This window comes from Octodon degus, unplaced genomic scaffold (assembly GCF_000260255.1).
Source record: "Octodon degus isolate 3935 unplaced genomic scaffold, OctDeg1.0 scaffold00144, whole genome shotgun sequence".
NCBI classification, from domain to species: Eukaryota; Metazoa; Chordata; class Mammalia; order Rodentia; family Octodontidae; genus Octodon; species Octodon degus.
In genome coordinates this window covers 4,517,078-4,523,025 of record NW_004524720.1, presented here as the reverse complement: position 1 = coordinate 4,523,025, position 5,948 = coordinate 4,517,078, and the positions used below count along the sequence as shown (strand labels likewise).

At 41.7% G+C, this 5,948-nt stretch overlaps 1 pseudogene across 1 annotated transcript; it reads left to right on the top strand.

Annotated features, from left to right (window-relative positions):
* Window positions 1-450: 450 nt before the first annotated feature.
* Window positions 451-2,073, top strand: LOC101584993 (annotated as a pseudogene). The gene has a single exon (XR_001117309.2). The product of XR_001117309.2 is annotated as a zinc finger protein 622 pseudogene (transcript).
* Window positions 2,074-5,948: the final 3,875 nt, after the last annotated feature.

Genomic DNA, 5,948 nt, shown 5'->3' with positions numbered 1-5,948 from the left:
ACTCAGAACTACAATAAAAAGTAATAAGTGAAACAGCAGAATAAATGAAGGTTTTTAGTTTCCTTATTTTTACTCATCCAAAGAATTATTACAGAAAGTAATAAACAAAATACTAAGTAATTATTGAAGGTTGATACTTAAGGTGAATGAGCATAGTCATAAATACAGGAGGTAGGAATTGGTAAGATATTGCTCATTGATGGATATATGGTCTCAGAGCTGTGTGGTTAGGCAATTTTGCCACCGTGAAAACATCAGAGAACATTCTAGAATACTCTATTATACTATGCACCTAGGCTGCATGGCATAGCCTATTGTGTCTAAGCTAAAATATATAGCATTTTGTTGTACTGAATACTGGAAGAAACTATAACACCATGCTAAGTATTTGTGTCTAAATGTATGAAAGGCATGGGAAATACAGTAATAAAGAAAAAGAATGGGCGTGGGCTTTCCGCTCTCGTGGGCCGGAAGGGTGACTGCTAGGTTCGTGGCTCCGGCGCCTCTTGCTTCGTCTGGCGATGGCGACGTACACCTGCATCAGCTGCCGGGTGGCGTTCCGCGACGCGGAGATGCAGCGGGCCCACTACAAGACGGACTGGCACCGCTACAACCTGCGGCGGAAGGTGGCGGGCATGGCCCCGGTCACCGCCGAAGGCTTCCAGGAGCGAGTGCACGCGCAGCGGGCCGTGGCGGAGCAGGAGAGCAGGGCCACGGCCACCTACTGCACCGTCTGCAGCAAGAAGTTTGCCTCTTTCAACGCCTACGAGAATCACCTCAGGTCCCGGCGGCACGTGGAGCTGGAGAAGAAGGCCGTGCAGGCGGTGAATCGCAGAGTGGAGATGATGAATGAGAAGAACCTGGAGAAGGGCCTGGGCGCGGACAGTGTCAACAAGGACGCCATGAACGCGGCCATCCAGCAGGCCATCAAGGCCCAGCCGTCCATGTCCCCCAAGAAGGCGTCCTCTGGGCCCGCAGACGGATGCGGCGGGGCCGCGGCCGCCGGGGGGCGCGGGGCGCACGACCGAGACCCCGCGGAGAAGCCGCCTCGGCTGCAGTGGTTTGAACAGCAGGCGAAGAAGTTGGCCAAGCAGCAGGGGGAGGAGAGCGAGGAGGAGGAGGAGGAGGAGGAGGACCTGGATGAAGAAGATTGGGAAGATATTGATTCTGAGGAAGAAATGGAGATGGAAGATACTGACGTTGTGGATGACTTGGACAGGCCGGATGCCCAGGAGGGAGAAGCCCGGGAAAGCCCACCCCGAGGAGCCATCCCTGTAACGGACTGCTTGTTTTGTTCCCATCATTCAAGCTCCCTGGTGAAGAACGTGGCGCACATGACCAAAGTCCACAGCTTCTTTATTCCTGATATAGAATATCTTTTTGACCTTAAAGGACTAATTAAATATTTGGGAGAAAAAGTTGGTGTTGGGAAGATTTGCTTGTGGTGCAATGAGAAAGGGAGATCCTTCTACTCCACGGAAGCCGTGCAGGCCCATATGAATGACAAAAGCCACTGTAAGCTCTTCACAGATGGTGACGCTGCCTTGGAATTTGCAGACTTCTATGATTTTAGGAGTAGCTACCCAGATCACAAGGCCGGGGAGGACCCCGACGAGACGGAGGAGGTGCCCTCAGAAAAGAACTTGGAATACGATGAGGAGACCATGGAGCTGATTCTGCCTTCGGGTGCCAGAGTGGGCCACCGCTCGTTGATGAGATACTACAAGCAGCGATTTGGCTTGTCCAGAGCTGTGGCTGTGGCTAAAAATCAGAAGGCCGTGGGCAGGGTGCTCCAGCAGTACAGAGCCCTGGGCTGGACTGGCAGCACAGGCGCAGCCCTGGCGCGGGAGCGGGACATGCAGTATGTGCAAAGGATGAAGTCCAAATGGCTGCTCAAGACCGGGATGAAGAACAACGCCACCAAGCAGATGCACTTTCGGGCCCAAGTGCGGTTCTGAGTCCATGGCCAAGCGAGGCATCTCAGCGTGGCTTCCCCCTGGCTAAGGACCGGTCTCGGGTGGGGACAACCCTTCCGCTGCTGTTGGTTTGTTCCTGAACCTGTAATAAAAGTTGGAATCAGAAAAAAAAAAAAAGAAAAAGAATGGCATCCCTGTGAAGAGCACCTGGGAGCAGCCTCCACAGAGGACCACGTGGGTGCAGAGTTGTTCTGGGAAGTGAGTGCATGAGTGAAGGCAACCCCAAGGGGGACAGTGCCATGTGCGACACTTGTAATTACTGTGCACTTAAGTACACCAACTTGATTTTTTATTTTTACTTAGTCAAGAGCAAATTAACTGCAGCTTATTGCAACTGCTAAACTAAAGACAACTTGAGGCTTTTACAGTCTCCAGAAAAAAACAAAAAATGAAGCTTAGGGGGCCAGGGAGATGGCTTAGTAGAATAAGTGCTTCCCTAACAAACCCTAGGGACTGAGTTCAATCCCTCATCTGCCAAAATAAATAAATAAATAAATTTTAAAAAACTAAAAAAAAAAAAAAAACCCCGATAGGTTTTAACAGTGTCACAGCAGAGAAACAGGCAGAAGGAAAAAGGGAAGGAGGTCTTTATTATCAAGGGAAAGGGGCTTCATTATCTTGGAAGACACAGAGAGAATTTGGGAAGATAAGGAATTTTCTGGATTAGAACAAAGTTGGGGTTTGAGGGGGATGTTTAGATATACCTGAGGAGCTGATGGGGCAGAGGTGGCGGGAAAGGTGAAAGGAAAGTGCATACTGGGCTGAGTTGGAGAAGAAGGGGGGAGATGGTCTCTGAGAAGATGAGTTGTCATTTTAAGGGTTTCAGTCATACTGGATTTACCATCATACTAATTCAGCAATTCATACTAGGGCCATAATCTATCAAAAACAAAGCTTAGAATTACATCCCCTAGTCCTTTTGCCTCTTCCCTTCTTCCAGTGCCAGTGGTTGGCAGCTGTTTGCAGCCTCAGTTCGCCTTAGTCTGCAGTTGAGCTCAGTGAGTGCTTCCCCTTCTTGAGCCAGGCCACTTTGTAGGGTTCCTGCATGCCTTGCTCATTCCAGAAAGCAAACCAGGTTTCAAGAACATTCGCGATGTTTACAGGAGGCTCTCAGCACGGAGCACTCACTGAAATTTTCTCTGTTACAAACTTGAAATTCTTAGCATTCTGAATTTTGAAGTAGCACTTAGTTTTAAATATAAACACATTGTACTGCTGCACAAAGATATACTATTTTGTTTTTGTTCCATCCTTATTCTATAAAACTTCCATTTTAAGGTCTCTTTATTTAACTCTTTTTTACTTTGTAGCTTCTCTACCAAAATCTGCACATGAATATATATGTATATATACATATATATAAAGCATTTTATTTCCTAAAATAAAACATTTATTTCCTAATATATATATATATATATATATATATATATATATATATATTTCCTTCCAGTTTTTGACAATTCTGAATTTTATTCACAATTGTCAAGAAATGGAAGGAAATAAAATGTTTTACTACAGATGAGTAGATTAAAAACTGTGGCACATCCACACAAGAGAACAATGTAGATTTCAAAAACTCAAGGGATTTAGGGTTCAGGACATTGCTTAGACTGTTGAAAATGTTCAGTACGATACTCTCATTGTAGAAACTATTCATTTACTTAAAATGAAAAAACCATGTGAGGCAAAAAGAGTATGACTTAGCATGCATGAATGTAAAACATAACAAGAATGTAGGAGATTAAAGTTGGAATACAGAATGAGACAATCAGTCTAACTGTGAGACAAAGGTGTGAAACTATCTCACTAACGGGGATGTTGGGAAGAGGTGTGCACTAACCTCAGTGTCTTTGAAGATGAATAGACATGAGAGAAATAAAAGCAAGAGGGATCCTGTAACAAACTGTGTTCTCTAATCAATAAAGTTGTTTCCAAGGGTATGATATAACAATGCTGATAGTGAAACATTACAAAAAGTGTATCCGGACTGAACCACTGAGTAACTAGATGACAAGAGCTGGCTTTTCACTTTTGGAGTACAAGATTACACATACGTAAGAGGATGAACCCTGAAAAATCAATGCATCTACAAAATTAACCAGACACATCAATGGAGAATCACCACTAACAAATACAAAAGGCAATGCATGCGAGTACTTATATGCATATGTGTGTACAGAGGTTAGAATATGCATGCATGTATTTCCTGTTCTTAAAACAAAGAAGGCCCCATACTAATGATGTTCCAGTAGCAATAACCATACTTGACGTGTTTGTTTTTAATACTGCAATTGAAGGAAACAGGGCTTCTTGAAGGAAAAAAATACTTCTAGAAATAAAAATAGAGCAGGAAATGTACAGGATTAGCCAAGAGCACTTTTTGTGACGGAAAGTAGGAAAATGGGAAAAAAATCCACAATGAAAATGCTCCCAATAACCAGGGTTAGGCAACTATAAACAACAAAATAAAATAATTTTATTAGATTATCACCCAAGGTGTAAAATAAATGTAATTAATATTGATATAAACATTGTTATGAATAAACAAATAATTAGAGAAAAAGGGTCCCATAACTCAAGGAGAAGACTTCTGAATTTTTATGTAGATTATTGGAAGTGAGTGAAATATAAAGTATTCTTAAGCAATGGCTGTTCATGGTGATTTCCTTCTAAAATACATAGTGTTAACAACTAAAAGCAACCATATCTACTTTATGGTGGAGAAACATGACAAATATTATCTTCTCACTCTGACTAAGGTGAGCCATGTTGGTAAGTACGTGCTCTTGATTTGCTGATTTGAGAAGGAAACTTTATCTACACATTCTCCTTCTCCAAATCCAAACCTAAATTTAATCATGATGAAGACAGAAGCAACACCTTTGAACAGACTGTCACTTTATACAATTTCTGATTGATTTTCCTCAAAAGTCTCATGGTCTGGGCCAGTGAAATAGCTCAGCAGACTAGGTACCTGTTTAGGCAAGCACAGGGAGTGTGGTTTGACCCCCGACACCACATGCCATGCAGGCCCTGCCCCCCAACTTGTTGATATTAACAATAATTGTCTTCGCATAAATGCTAACAAATCACTTTTAACCCTAAAATTCTCTTTAATGTATATGACTTTATGAGTTCTAGCTCAGAGCCTCTCTCAATTTTCAGTACATGTGTAGAATCACACATATTATAAATACATTACGCATTGTTTATTCTATTGAAGAAACTATTAAAATATCACTCTTCCAGGAGACTTCATAGAATGGCTAAAAGATAATAAATAACTTTCTCCAACAAAATCTAAATCACATAGGAAGCTCCCTTACCATTACACAAATTTGTCAAAGGTTGTCTATTTCATGCCACTAAATTCTTGACAATTATGATGGAAAAAAGCTAAATTGTAGGATTTTATAGTAAAAGTGACAACCTCAACTTATTTAGGTCCACTTATGAGTATAATTCTGTACTATATATGTTGCTAATTTTATGATTTTGCAAAATATTTAAACATACTTCAGTCTCAAATATTGTAGTCTTAAGTCTTTAGTATGAGAAGCTAAAGTCCCGAAATGAATAAAAGATAACCAGTCTAAGATCACACAAGCAACATCTACAGCTTGGAATAAACACATATCTGTGTATTCTAATGCTGTCGTTCTTTTGGTCAAATGATACTGCTTTGCAAAAATATAATTTTTTAAAATTTTCCATTTGCTCATTTCTATAAGTATCATCATTAGACAAATGCTTTTGTCTAATCTAGCTAAACAAATCAGAGATCAGGGAAAATTATAAATTGAAATATGATAGGATATTTGCATGAGCTCAACTTTTGCAGTGACCCAGTGAAAAATGGCTGAAAATAGAGAGGGGCCTCTGGCTATTATCTATCAGACTGGACTCAGGAAGTTAGGGACATATTGACCCCAGATACTCTGTCAACATCAGTTATCAAGGAGAATATATGTT